Genomic DNA, 15,769 nt, shown 5'->3' with positions numbered 1-15,769 from the left:
GCACAATGGACTTGACTCAGCAAAGCATTTAAGGTGACTCATGTCTGTAATCCCAGCACTTTGAGAGGTTGAGGTGGGTGGATCATGAGGTCAGGAGATCGAGACCATCCTGGTTAATGTGGTAAAACTCTGTCTCTACTAAAAGTACAAAAAATTAGCCAGGCATGGTGGCACATGCCTGTAGCCCCAGCTACTCAGGAGGCTGAAGCAGGAGTATCACTTGAACGTGAGAGGTAGAGGTTGCTGTGAGCCAAGATCGCACCACTGCACTCCAGCCTGGGTGACAGAATGAGACTCCATCTCAAAAAAAAAAAAAAAAAGGAAAACCCACACACTTTACAGTTACACAGAAAATCATACTAACTATCAGAAAGAACTAAGAATCAGATAGGCATCAGAGTTTTCATCTATAACAATAAATATCAGAACATAAAAGTGTAAAGACCTGGAAAGAAACTCAATCATGACCTCAGAATTCTATATCTAACTCCCTCAAGACAGGAAGCCTATCTGTGTATGTTTGCCTCCAGATTCTCCACACTGATATGGATGGAGTACTTTATACAGAGTCAGATATTTGTTGAACAAATGATAGCAGACAGTAAGTTCATGGAACACACTCCATACACATCCCCACAAACCCTTTCTAGGGGGAAAAAAACCCAGGATATTATTCAGGGATATACTTGAGGGGCAGGGAGCAGGAGACATAATACAAGAAGTAGCAATAAGCAAAGACAACAGTAACACCAATAGTGAAGTGTAAATGATTGCTATATAGCTGAAAGGTCACTTGCCATATTCTCTGACCATACTGATGCACTAAAAATAACTCAAAAGCCACCTGAAAATGCCTTTTAAATTTTTTTTTCTAGATAACTCTTGGGTAAAAGAAGAAATTGATCCTCATGCCTCAATCATCCAACTCCTATGTATGTGCCCCAGAAAAATGCTGGCACAGGGGTACCATGAAATATAGACAACAATGATCACAGCAGCATTCGCTGTTCCTAATAACACTGGAAACAACCCACATGTCTGTATCTAGCCAAGGGGATAAATGGTATGGTGTATTCAAACAATGGAGTAAATACAGCAAAGCAAAAGAACGATAGCTACGCACAATAGGAACAAATTTCACACACAATATTGAGCACAACAAAGGTATGAAAAAATACATATAGCATGATTTTCAAAAGTTTAAACAATAGGCAACACTACACTGTATTGTTCAAGGATGCATATGTGAGCGATAACACTAGAGAAACTTAAGTTTTCTGTAGTGCAGGCAGTGTGCCTTTTCTTCTTCACCTCAGTGCTGGCTAGGTGTTGGTTCCCAAGTACTCACTCTAACTATATGTTACAATAAGCTTATGTTTTACATAGTTTCAATACATGTCATATCTCACAATAAAAAGGTTTTTTTTTGGGGGGTGGGGGCAGAGTTTTGCTCTTACTGCCCAGGCTTGAGTGCAGTGGCACGATATCAGCTCACTGCAACCTGTCTCCCGGATTCAAGCAGTTCTCCTGCCCCAGCCTCCTGAGTAGCTGGATTTGTAGGCATGTGCCACCACACCCAGCTAATTTTTGTATCTTTAGCAGAGATGGGCTCTCTCCCTGTTGGTCAGGCTGGTCTCGAACTCCTGACCTCAGGTGATCTGCCTGCCTTGGCCTCCCAAAGTGCTGGGATTACAAGCATGAGTCACCGTGCCCGGCTAATAAAAAGTTTTAATAGTAAGAGCAATGAGAACATAGGACACAATAAAATGACTTAGAAAATACAAACTGTTTAGAAAATAGATTTTAAAACTTGTGTAATAAAGTCAAACAGCACCCAAAGAAAATGTATACTCTTACATGTTTGTTTAAAAAGCAATTTAAATTACATTGATCCACTAAACTAGAAAAAGTAAAATAAAGAAAAAGGGGAAATAATTAAGACATAAGGAAAATGTGAAAAGAAACCCACTAAATTTAAAAAATAAAACTAAAGGAGGATTCTTTCAAAAGACTAAGATAATAAAACAATCACGCCTCTGATAAGTGATCAAGATAAAGAAAACTTTGAAGGGAAAAGGGCATATAGCCACATGTTAGTATGATGTAAAAAGTGAAAACTTTACACATCTTTACAACACCTTTGAAGTGTGGAAGAAGTGCTCATTTCTTTTAAGAATCTACAGTTATGAAAACGAACTGAAGAAATGGAAAATCTGGAGACCAATACACAAGAAGGAAAAAGACAGACTCATCCTCCAAATTGGACATTTATTTAAACCAGGGTTTGTCAGCCTCAGCAATATTGATATATTGGGCCAGACAATTCTTTGTGGAGGGTTCTCCTGGTGTGTTGTGGGACATTTAGTAACATCCCCTCTACCCACAGAATGCCAATAAGACCTCCCGACCATGGCCAGTTGTGACCACAAAAATGTCTCCAGATATTTCCAAAGTCCCATGGGAGGCAAAATATTCCTGCAGTTGAAAATTACTGTGTAAACTAGATTTACATCCTAGGTGTTAGAAAAAAAGATGTAAAGCTTCCCAAGTTAGCCCTGCCTACCCTTGATACTGGAATGAAATAAGAGCCTTAAAGGAAACAAATAAAACTTTAATCTTATTTAATACAGAAGTAAAAAATAGAATATTACCATAGCCGTTCTAACAGTGTTTATTATAGGAATGCAAGGATGGTTCAAAATTGGGAAAATTTCATCAGGTAATTCACAAATTATATTTCTCCATGGAATTGTAGGCACAATCATGAAAAACAAGGTAGCTCTATATGCATTAAATTCATGTGATATTCAGTGGAAAACACAAGTTGCATATGTCTTATAGAAAAAAACTGAACACTGAACACATATTTTTACCATCTGCTCTTTGCCCTGAGGCTCCACTAGAAATACAGTGAAGAAACATTATATAAACACACAATTACAAAAAAAAGGAATGTGGTTACCAACAGAAGATAATTCACCTCCATTAGACAATGACAGTAAATGGAAAATGGTTAATTAATAGAGCAAAGCAAACAAAAGTGGAGGTCAGAGGGATACCAATTACAAGTAGGCTAATTTGTCCCACAGCAACCTGGAAAAGTTCTAGACTCAGACACCAGGTATCCCCGAGGGTGGGACTGATAGGCAAGACTGAAAACAGAGATTAACAAAAAGCCTATATAGAGAACACATTTTCCAGGCCCTGAAACACACTGCTCTCCCCCATCTGCTTAAGCAGAACCCAAGCAAACTTATCTACCTCAGACAAGAGAATGTAGATTTCACCTCCAGAAGAATGGAGTAGTTCCAGCCATCATTTATGATTGCACTGGGAGATAAGATAGAGGCGTAGAGGATAACAATCAGGAATCAGCATATATTCCCCCTAAAAGCCATCAGTTGCCAAGTATTGGCCATGAAGAACTCCTAATCGATTTTTTATTTTTATTTTTTATTTGTATTTATTTTATTTATTTATTTATTGAGGCAGGGCCTTGCTCTTTCACCCAGGCTGGAATGCAGGAATGCAGTGGGATGATCACACCTCACTTCAGCCTCAACATCCCAGGCTCAAGCGCTCCTTCTGCCTCAGCCTCCCAAATAGCTGGGACTACAGGTAGGTGTCACCACACCTGGCTATTTTATTTATTTATTTTTTGTAAAGATAGGGTCTCACTATGTTGCCCAAACTAGTCTTGAGCTCCTGGGCTCAAGTGATCCTCCACATCAGTCTCCCAAAGCACTGAGATTGTAGGTGTGAGCCACCACACCCAGCCTCTCAGTCTTTTAGTACCTCTCCCAAATATGAATGAACAAGAATGGAATTACAAAAAGGAATACAGGCTGGGCATGGTGGCTCGTGCCTTTAATCCCAGCACTTTGGGAGGCCAAGGTGGGCAGATCACCTGAGATCAGGAATTCAAAACCAGCCTGACTAACATGGAGAAACCCCTTCTCCACTAAAAATACAAAAATTAGCTGGGCGTAGTGGCACATGCCTGTAATCCCAGCTAATCAGGAGGCTGAGGCAGGAGAATTGCTTGAACCCATGAGGCAAAGTTTGCAGTGAGCCAAGATCACGCCATTGCACTCCATTCTGGGCAACAAGAGTGACACTCTGTCTCAAAAAAAAAAAAAAAAAAAAAAAAAGACTACAAATGATAAGCAACATAGAATAGATATTTAAGGAAAGGCTTTAAAAAGAAAAATAAGACCAAAATAAACTAAGAAAAAAAAGTATTAAAGAACAAAGAGATGCTAGAGAGAAAACAAAAGAGTATCAAAATCACTTCATAAAGACACTTGTGAATGTATTATATGAATAAAACAAAAATAGAATATGAATAAGGAATAATCAGAGAAGAAAAAGTTCTTAGAACTCAGGGTTCACCTTGGGAGTTGGTCCCCAATGAGCCACACCTCCTGTCATCATGTCTTTGAACAGGCCCATCCCACAGTGAATCTGGGTTGGCCCCAAGACTCACTTTAACCTAGAGAATTTGGTAGAAATGACACTGGACCTGTTCCAGGTCTAAGTCTTAAGAACACCTGGCAGCTCCGCTTCTGTGATTCTGGAAGCCAAAACAAGTACTGACTATCCTCTTGGAGAAACAGAAGCCACAAGAAGAGGCCCGAGAGGATGAGACGCTATGCAGAGAGGAAGGCCACATGAAGAAACACCAAGACAGCAGACCTGTGGGTGAAGAAGCCATCTCAGACACTCCACTGCAGCTGAGCATCCAGATGACCAGTCCCTGACACCATCTAACTGCACAGTGAGAGATGCCAAATGAGACCAGCAGAAAAACTGTCCAGTTAGCCCCAGTTAACCCATACGGTAGTGACAGACAAATGTGTAGTTTTATGCCATTAAGTTTTGGGAAAATTGGTTAAGCAACAATAAATAACCAAAACAAAACTTAAAGTTATGACTGTCCAAATAAAATTTCCTAAAAGTCAAAAGATAAAAATATTCCAGAACTTAAAATTTAAAAAAAATTAGAAATAACGTGAGATACACAACTCAAGACAAAAGGACTAAAATCCAATTAACAGACACTTCAAAATGAACAAACAAAATGGAAAGGAGAAAGTTAACAAAAATATGACAAGATTCAAGATTCCAACTTTGAAAGAGTCTATCCATAGGCCTGTCCATTCAGTGTACCCAGTACAATGAATGAAAAAAGACCCACATTAAGTACAATGTTGTGCTATTTCAGCTCACCAAGGAAAAGACAAACTCCTAAAAGCTTCCAGAAAGTCATGCATAAATGAGTGAAACTCAGGATGACATGAGGTTCCACCACCACGACTGCTTAGAAGACAACAGCACAGACTTTGAAATTCTAAGGTAAAATTATCCTCAACCTAGAAATACATAATCAACCAAACTATCCATCAAGTGTGAGGGTAGACTATGACAAAAGAGAATAGTGATGGGGATGTGCTATGCACCAGGCACTATTCTAAATGGTTTACATGTACCAACTCATTTAATCATCATAGCTCCCTAGAAACATAGGTACTAATACTATCACTGGTTCCCCCATTTTGCAAATGGAAAATTGATGCATAGAGCAATTAGGGAATCAGCCCAAGGGCATACAGCTAATAAGCAGTAGAACCAAGATTCAAACCTGTCTCAGACTGGCTCCAAAACCCAAACACTGGATTGTATTTTTTCAGAAGCTAGAGATCAGAAAATATACCACCCCATGCTTCCTTTGGGTTTTACTTGACGACATAGTCAGGTAAAATGACAAAGGGAAAGCCAAGAAAGATGACATGGGATCCAGGAAACTATGGATCTACTCTAGGAGAGCAGATGAGAAAAACCTCAAGGTGACATCTGCACAGCCAACCCAAAGAACAATCTGCCAAAATGGGCACAGAGGAGCCAAAGGCTTTGGAAGAGAAGGAGATCTCACAGAAAAGGCTACAACAGAATTTTTTTATTTAAAAATTACTATTATGAGGAAGACACTGCAAAACAAAAAGCAGCACCAAGAAAACAAATATCCTATCCTAAATATTCTAGAAAACTTGGCTTTATAAAGTCCTAATCATAATTAGTGATAACTTATATGACTAAAGATAATATTTGAGGAAGGGAAAGTGAGTGGTATAAGAACCAAATTCTCATGTATTATACTAAAAAGTCAATAACTGATACCTAAATAGATAAATCCAGGAAGAAGTTAGGGGTAGTGGTGAGCTAGTGGAGATTTCTGTTGCTTGCAGGAGATAACATTTGGGCGAGTCCTTAAGAAGCATAGACAGACTTAAGGAGATGGCATTTCTAGGTGAAGGTAATTCAATGAACAAAGACAAACAATGAAAGAAGCAAGAACATTTATGGACACCAGGAATATTAACAACAAAAAGCTGGTGTTAGGGAAAAGGGCAATTTTTTACCTGTCATACTAAATGCTAGCAGCTCCAAAGAATGAAAAGGTTGTTTTTAGTATCTAAAACAGAACAAACAAAACAATTCAATAGGAACAGAAAAACAAACTTCTAAATAAGTTGAATAATTTTAAAAAATCATCCTAGTTTGACTTTTTTTTAGACAATTTATTTTCACTCTTGAACACTACAGAATTTTTACTTTACCTGACCTATGGGTAGTGGTTGATCTGGCATCTCAACATCCAGGTGCTTAGGAAGGTTATCTAATCTGCGGAGTCTACATATCCAGCACTTCAATTGCTGATGAAGCTACAAAACACATTTCAGTAAATAAGCATTATGTTAAAGAGCCCTTAGAAGACATCAATAATGTTATGACTACTGTAATCAACCCAGTAGGAAATAAAAAAGTTTGTTATTACTCACCTACCACTTACAGATTAAAAAAAAAAAACAAAAAAACCTCTTTAAAATATTTTCAGGAGGCTCTAGTTTAAGAAAGTTACTATGGCTTGGGGTATAATCACTACTATTGATACCTGGCAGAATGACAACAATAAAGGCAGAGGATCCTAGGAAGTTCCAGATATTGTCCAATTTCTCATTGCTACCTTGTTTTCCTAGAAACTTACAACTTCAAACAAGAGAACCTTAATACATTAATGAGGCTACCAAAAAGAAAAAGAAAAAAAACCACACACAGGCAGTGTTGTTACACATGGATTATAAAATTATATATTCCAGTGATAGTCAGTTAAAAGTACAAAAGCAAATGTAATCCAGCAGACAGAGCCTGGAAATCTAGATGACCTTGGATATCACATCTAATTCCCTGAGTTTGAGTCTACTGATCTGTAAAACAAAGAAATGAAAACTTTCCCAGAATGATAAAGATTAAATGAAAACTGTAAAACATTTGATATTTAGTAGGCTCTTGTCTGTCTAAAAAATAATAATTCACTAGGAAACTGCAAAGAATAACTAAATTTCCATGTTTAAGTCCAAATTGTATTGTAAGCACATTTACTTTAAGGAAGTAAGCAAGGTAAACTATGTGCACAAGTGTGGTTTTCATTGTTTAAAATGTTTTTCAATGTATAAGGTGACTCAAATGGGATCTAATAAGGCAACTCACTTCACTTGGTCAGGAACAATTTTCTGGGTATCTCTGACCAAGAAGAGAGATAAAGAGAAAGAAGCAGTTTCACACAGGACAAAGAAAGAAGACACAGGATTAGAATGGGTTAACGAAGCAAAGAATAAGCCTTCCCAAAGTGAACAATGAAGAAGGTGGAAACAGGAAGGTTGAACCATAAATTAGGATCCACCAAAAATCCTCATGCTTAAAAGGAAGCCAAGCCCCAGTGTGGATTTGTTATGCACCCAATGTGCTCTGCTTTGTGCATAATGAAGATGAGGCAGGGCGATCTGGACACAGACCTGGACACTCTGACCTCTAGCACAGAAGGGGCTACAGGAGGGCTGGGGTGAAACAGGAATTAAAAGAAATTAAAGAATGTGTAAGCAAAAACTCAGTTGAATGTAAAAAAAAAAAAAAAAAAAAAAAAGCAAAACTGAATTCCCCCTAAGAAAGAAAAAGAGGTGGAGCACTTTAAAAATTAACTGCCTGTTTTTCTGAGGCTAGTGAGCCTTATCTCTCCTCCTTTCCCAGGTATTGTGAAGACCCTGTTTCTCTAGCTGTGCAGCTGCAAGGTCACTAGACAGATAAACTCAAGTTGTAAAACATGTTTTTCCTTGAAAAGTAAGAAATAATGTAATGTATGTCTCAATTGAAAAACTATCTTTGTTGCTTGCTTCTGTAATATGCTTCCCCCTGCATAGATCTCCCCCACCCCACAAAATGCTTAAAAGGTAACCTGACTCTTTGTTCAGGGCTCAGTCCTTTAGATGTTAATCTGACTGGGCCAGGGCACCTAAATAATAATATATATCCTCCTCAACCCCTCAGTCTCTCTGATTCCTAAATTATCCCGCTGCAGGGGGAGAGAGGCAGCAGGGTAGTGGAGTCATACCAAGCAACAAGAAAGACAGGGTAGTGGCTGGGCACGGTGACTCACACCTGTAATCCCAGCAATTTGGGAGGCCGAGGCAGGCACATCATCTGAGGTCAGGAGCTGAGACCAGCCTGACCAACATGGTGAAACCCCATCTCTACTAAAAATACAAAAATTAGCTGGGCATGGTGACAGGTGCTTGTAATCCCAGCTACTCAGGAGGCTGAGCCAGGAGAATTGCTTGAACCTGGGAGGTGGAGGTTGCAGTAAGGCAAAATTGCACCATTGCACTGCAGCCTGGGGGACAAGAGTGAGAGTTCATCGAAAGAAAGAAAAAGGAAGGAAGGAAGGAAGGAAGGAAGGAAGGAAGGAAGGAAGGAAGGAAGGAAGGAAGGAAGGAAGGAAGGAAGGAAGGGAGGGAGGGAGGGAGGGAGGGAGGGAGGGAGGGAGGGAGGGAGGGAGGGAGGAAGGGAAAGGAAGGAAGGAAGGAAGAAAAGAAGAAAAAGACAGACAGGGTAGTACATTTTCCATGAATTTCAATTTTACTCTCTTCCCCCACCACACAAACACAAAAGCATTTGAGGGATGGGAGGAAGAAAGTGAGATCACAGGGAAAATAGTAAGAGACATTCAGAAGGACAGGTCTTAGAAATTTACTAGTTTCGGGGGGAGGGGGGCAGTCAGAGAGCAGTAGTATATAAAAGAATGCTAGGACAGTTCCCAGGTTTAGGCATGGGTGACTAGTTTGATTATTTCATTTTGTCCCACTCGCAGTTACAAGGAGAATTATTGATGGAACACATGATATGGGCTGATAGAGTGCTAGGAAGCGGATACATGAAAATTTAAATATCATCATTTTGAACACCCATGTTACTCCAAGTGAGATTCCCTAACATATATGATATACAGACAGATATATGGGCTTGAAACTCTGGAGATGAATACAGATTTAGGAATCCCTGGAACACAGGTCATGACTTAAGTAATGGGAGTCAAAGATTGCTCAGAGAAAACACAGGATGAAAAGAGAAGAAAGAAGTAGGCCAACGAAGAAGAGATCGGAGGAGACCAAGGCAGGGTGATAAGATCAAAACAGGAGAAAAGAATCCGATAGAAGTCCCATTCGATTATCATGTCCCTTCCCAGAGGACATGGACATGCTTTTTTTTTTTTTTTTTAATCTTTTATACCCAATTATCACAGGTCCTGGCACAGAAGCCACACAGTTTTTTTTAATTGTGTTCTACTATTCAGTTTCCCGTATCCACCAGGGGAGAAAAAAGTAAGTATAAACAAGCACAGACATAGATTTTTTTACACTGTATACTAAAGGGGTCAGATTATACACAATATTTTATGCCTCACTTTTTTACCTAATATATATTAGAAGTTTGTACATGTTCTTATGGAAAGACTGGCTGCATTTTTTTGTTCTACAACAGAATATTCTATTATAAAACTGTACACTATAATTTTTATTTAACCAGCTCTTTATTGGCGGATATTAAGAATGGAGGAATGTTTCAACAAGGGAACAATCAACAGTATCAAAATACTGCAGAGGGGTCAACTTGGGGACTAAGAGGGGAGCCACTGGATTTGGCAACTAGGAGATAAATTTTAGCACAATGATGAAGGCAGAATCCACATTATAATGAGCTCAGTGAAAAAAGGTGAAGACATATAGCTTATTCTCTTAAGAAACTACGCTACGGTAAACTGGCAGAGGCTGTAAGAGTGGGCAGTGAGTTGTTTTCTCCTTCATGTAAATATATTTACTTTTTTAAACACTAGGCCCAATTTTATACCCAACTTCATTAATTTTATGAACATGTTTATGTAAGTATGTATATATGTATGTTATGTAATGTTTTAGACACTGAAAAATAACTCATTTCTGCTATTATAAAACTGTTATCTTTAGATGTTCAGAAGCAACTCCCTAAAACTAGGTAGCAGTAATGGAGCTATGTCTATCATTCTTTCCCATCAACCTCCTTGCTGGAAATGTAAACATGTGTCCATCAAGCCTTTAATTTTTACATCTCATCTTTATGGCTCTCCATAGAAAACTTAACCTTTTTTTTGTTTTGTATATGTATATTTATATGTATATCTATCTATCTATCTATCTCTATATATAGATATATATATAGAGAGAGAGAGAGAGAGTCTTGCTATATTGCTCAGGCTGATCTCAAACTCCTGGACTCAAGCAATCCTTCCACCTTGGCCTTGCAAAGTGCTGGGATTACAGGCATGAACCACTGTGCCCAGCCTCAGGCTTAACTCTTAAAATATCTTCAAACTGATGTTCTTCTGTTCTAATTTTTAAGTATAGATGTGTTTAAACCAACTATAACTTATTTTGACAAAAATTGGAGTTAAGTCTCAAACTTCCTCAGATGGTCAGTTCTCATAAAACTATTTACAGAATAATCTATCCTTTCACTGTTAAGTTAAAATACCACCTTTTCCTTACACTAAATTCTCATTTGCATGACTCTGGTTCTAAACTTCCATTGCCTTTATCTGTCTGGCCCAGGGCTAGTCTACAATATTTTATTTAATATCTGATTGAAAGAGTCTATACTTTATTATTTTTTATTATTTACTCTTCTAAACAAACTTTAGAGTCATTTTGTCAAGTGCCAAAAATAAATCTGCTGGAATTTGTAAATTGTGTGTGTGTATATATATATACACACTATATATATATATATATGAATATATATAAAATATAAAAAATATATATACACACACACACTTTTTTTTTTTTTTTTGAGACAGGATCTCACTCTGTCATGTAGGCTGGAGTTCAGAGGCATGATCTCGGCTCACTGCAACCTCTGCCTTCCAGGCTCAAGTGATCCTCCTGCCTCAACCTCAGGAGTAGTTGGAACTACAGGTGTGTGCCACAGACACCCAGCTAATTGTCATCTACTCACCTCAGCTTCCCAAACTTTCGGGATTACAGGTATGAGCCACTGTGCCCAGCAGAAATTACATTTATAAATTAATATGAAGACATGTTGATAACTAACATATTTATAACATGAAATCTGCTCATCCAGGAACATAGAATGCAAATCTTTCATTCCACTCAGCAAAATTTTGTCATGTCCTTGATAAAAGTCCTGCACATCTAAGTTTATTCCTAGATATTTAATTTTTGCTGAAATACATGAAAAAATACTTCATCACTATATCTTCTAAGTGATTATAGCCAACATTGGGGAAGGCTAATGATTTTTATATAAAAGAGCTTTTAACCAGTAATCTTAAATATTGTTTTTTTCAGTTAGTTCCTTTGGATATTTTTAGGTAAACAATCACGTCAACTGAAAATAATGATTGTTATTTTTCTATAAAGACTATGACATCATGGGAAAATACAGTAAATACTTCTTAAAAGAATATAAAAGGGCCGGGTGCAGTGGCTCAGCCTATGATCCCAGCACTTTGGGAGGCCGAGGCGGGCAGATCACGAGGTCAGGAGGTCGAGACCATCCTGGCTAACATGGTGAAATCCCGTCTCTATTAAAAAATACAAAAAATTAGCCGGGTATGGTGGTGGGCACCTGCAGTCCCAGCTACTGGGGAGGCTGAGGCAGGAGAATGGTGTGAACCCAGGAGGTGGAGCTTGCAGTGAGTCCAGATTGCACCACTGCACTCCAGCCTTGGCAACAGAGCAAGACTCCATCTCGAAAAAAAAAAAAAATATATATATATATATATATATATAAAACTTTAGAGAATATGACCTCAACTATGGAAACATATGTGTAAGGGTTATGTATTTTACTAGCAAAGAAAAAATATATACTGGTAGAAAATGGCCGTGATGTCAACTGTCAATAGTGGTTATATTAGGTAGAGAAATTATGGGAGACTTGAATTTTTTCTTTTTTCTTTTCTGTACTTTACTAATTTTCTTAGTAATTATGAGAATTATGAAGTTGCTTATGAGTTTTAGATTTTAAAAAAAGGTTTTTAAAATTTTTCTAACATGGAAAGTTATATTTCTTTATATACTAAAAACAAAAACAAAACTTTCTATTTGAATATCTTTGACTTTTACTGCAGACTTACTGACCCTTGAAAGAAAAGGCAATTCCCTCCCACTAGTTCTGGTGTCATTCTCCCCATCTCTCCTTCACTTCCACCTTGGTCTTTTTTCTACTTCCCACCTTGGCTAGTGGCCTCTACTCAAAATGTTTGCTTGGCTTAATGTTTCGAATTCAGGGAAAAAGAGATCCTGAATTCCTAATCTAAACTGAGGTTATACATGTGGGAAATAATAAAGAGAATCCAGATAGTAAGTAAGATTTGGAGGGCTTAAAATACCCAGACTTTAATTCCTCTAAGATTATAGTCTTTAATCATGGTTTTTTTTTATCGTATTATCTCTTAACATTTAATTTCTAAATATAATATTCATGAGGAAAAGAGAAAATAGCTTGGCTTCTTTCCTCACCGAATTGTTGTTCTTAGTATCTTCTAGACATTCCAGAACTGATGTCAGATTTGGCTCATCAGAGTCCACAAATCATATCGGTGAAGAAAATGAACAGGATTCCTGTTTAACACAGAGACACCTGTGTTAAACATTTACATACAGACTAACCCAAATATAAAATTAAACCACACCACTAAACGGCAAGATGACCATGGATTTAAACAAAATGTGTGGGGGAAGAGGCAACACATTAAAACCCATGTGAGGAGCTGGACTTCTAAGACAGCCATTCTCCTTGCATAGCACTGTCTGCTGCTACAGCTCATAGAAGTCAACAATTTTCTTCAACACTGGTAGGCAGCCTCTAAATGGCCCTGATCACTGTCACCTCCTGCCATTCACACCCTTGTAAAATTCCCACCCCTGGACCTAGTGACTCACTTCTAACAAAGAGAATACAGCAAAAGTAATAACATCACTTCTGAGGTGAGGCTACATGGAGACTATGATGCCTGCCTTGGTCACCCTTCTCCTGCTCTCTCCATTGCTCCCTCTGATGGAAGCCAGTTGCTATGTGATGAGGTGCCCTATGGAGAGGCCCACATGGCAAGGTATTGTAAAAGGCCTCTGACTGATAGCCATCTAGAAACGGAGGCCCAGTCCAACAGCCTGAGATGAATCCTGCCAATGCAAGCTTGGAGACGGATTCTCTCCCTATCCTGCCTTGGGATGATCACAGCTGCCACCAACACATTCACTGCCTGGTGAGAGGCCAAGCCAGTGAACCCAAGGTAAACTGCACAGAATCCTGACCCACAGAAACTGTGAGATAAGGTTTGTTGTTTTAAGCCACTAAATTTGTTACAGAACAATAGATAACTAATTCAAACACCATAAAATTCTAACATTTTATTCTATCACACGAACCAAGTAATACCAATAAATGCCATTACTATACATATATTTTCAGAACACAATTACATGTGATTTTTTTAAAAAGCTAATGAACTAAACATGAACTAAGTATTATGTGCTTTCACCCACTAATAGACATTTATTCTATTATGTTGTCCTGCTTTCTATTACAAATTGGGGAAAAGCCATTATTATTATATATTAGCTTCAGAAGAACTAGTTTCAGGTCATGGAAAACCATGAAAACCAGAAAACGATGAAAACCATGGAAAACCAGAAAAACAAGTTGGCTGGTCACGGAGGCTCATGCCTGTAATCCTGGCACTTTGGGAGGCCGAGGTAGGTGGATCACAAGGTCAGGAGATAGAGACCATCCTGGCCAACATGGTGAAACCCCGTCTCCACTAAAATAAAATCAATTAGCCAGGCATGGTGGCATGTGCCTGTAGTCCCAGCTACTCAGGAGGCTGAGACAGGTGAGTCACTTCCACCTGGGAGGCAGAGGTTTCAGTGAGCTGAGATGTGCCACTGCACTCCAGCCTAGTGACAGAGCAAGACTTCATCTCAAAAAAAAAGAAAGAAAAATAAAGAAAAGAAAAGAAAAACAAGTTGTATTGAAAGAGGACATCATTAACAGCATATCTCTTCAACTATTTTCATTCTTCTCATTCCTCTCTTACAGTGTCCCAAATATCTTTGCAGGCTAAAATAAACTCTTAGAATTAATCCCTTTTTTTTTTTTTTTTTTTTTTAGATGGAGTCTTGCTCTGTCACCCAGGCTGGATGCAGTGGCATGATCTTGGCTCACTGCAAGCTCTGCCTCCCGGCTTTGCACCATTCTCCTGCATCAGCCTCTGGAGTAGCTGGGACTATAGGTGCCCGCCACCACGCCTGGCTAATTTTTTGTGTTTTTAGTAGAGATGGGGTTTCACCATGTTAGCCAAGGTGGTCTTGATCTCCTGATCTCGTGATCTGCCTGCCTTGGCCTCCCAAAGTGCTGGGATTACAGGTGTGAACCACCATGCCTGGCCCAATCCTATTCTTAAAGAACACCACTTTTGGACTATTGCATTTTCTTCTTCAAATTCTTCAGCATACATTGGGAATACACCACATGAACCATTTCTACATTTTTAGTTTTGTGTTTTTTTTGTTTTTTGTTTTTGTTTTTTTGGCTAAAGAAACTGCAACTAGATTTAGGACCTCATTCTATTAGGTTAGTATTTGTCTAGTAAACTTGAGCATAAGCAAAACAAAATACATGTTGTTGCTCTGGACTGAAACCCGTCAAAATCATATTTTAGAAACTACAAAAACATTAACTGAAATCAAGTTTTTAAAAATCTTGTAGATTAAAAGATATGACATATCGTAGGTTTAAGTACCTATTTCAATAGTTCCCAAAGTGTGGCCCTCAGACCCCCAGGTCCAAACTATTTTGACAGGAATACTAACATGGTGACATTTGCTGTAAGGGTACAGATACAATGGTGGGTTAAAATGCTGGTACTTTAGCACAAATAAAGGAAGTAACACCAAACTACTAGTAGTCATGGTATGACTACTATGCACAGGAAATGTTTAAAGGTTTAAAAAGGAACAGTGGGCCAGGCACAGTGACTCACGCCTGTAATCCCAGCACTTTGGGAGGCCAAGACGGGCAGATCACCTGAGGTCAAGAGTTTGAGACCAGCCTGACCAACATGGTGAAACCCCATCTCTACTAAAAATACAAAAATTAGGTGGACATTGTGGTTGCATGCTTCTAGTCCCAGCTACTTGGCAGGCTGAGGCAGGAGGATTGATTAAGCCCAAAAGATTGAGGCTACAGTGAGCTGTGATCATGCTACTGCACTTCAGCCTGGGTGACAGAACAAGACCCTGTCTCAAAAATAAAAAGAATGTCTATGATGAAGCAGTGAAAATTTTACATCTTAATCCTTGAATATATCTTTTTAATATTT

General features: G+C 38.5%; 1 pseudogene across 1 annotated transcript in view; it reads right to left on the bottom strand.

Annotated features, from left to right (window-relative positions):
- The window catches only part of LOC114679482 (ubiquitin-conjugating enzyme E2 Q2-like), a 42,375-nt pseudogene that overhangs the window by 21,789 nt on the left and 4,817 nt on the right, over positions 1-15,769 (bottom strand). Inside the window, exons 2-3 of the transcript XR_013395923.1 lie at positions 12,909-13,010; positions 6,618-6,722 (exon numbers count right to left, since the gene is read on the bottom strand). The product of XR_013395923.1 is annotated as a ubiquitin-conjugating enzyme E2 Q2-like (transcript). The remainder of the gene's footprint in view (positions 1-6,617; positions 6,723-12,908; positions 13,011-15,769) is intronic.

This window comes from Macaca mulatta, chromosome 7 (assembly GCF_049350105.2).
Source record: "Macaca mulatta isolate MMU2019108-1 chromosome 7, T2T-MMU8v2.0, whole genome shotgun sequence".
NCBI classification, from domain to species: domain Eukaryota; kingdom Metazoa; phylum Chordata; class Mammalia; order Primates; family Cercopithecidae; genus Macaca; species Macaca mulatta.
Note: the sequence above shows the minus strand (reverse complement) of the source record. Positions and strands in the feature narration are given on the sequence as shown.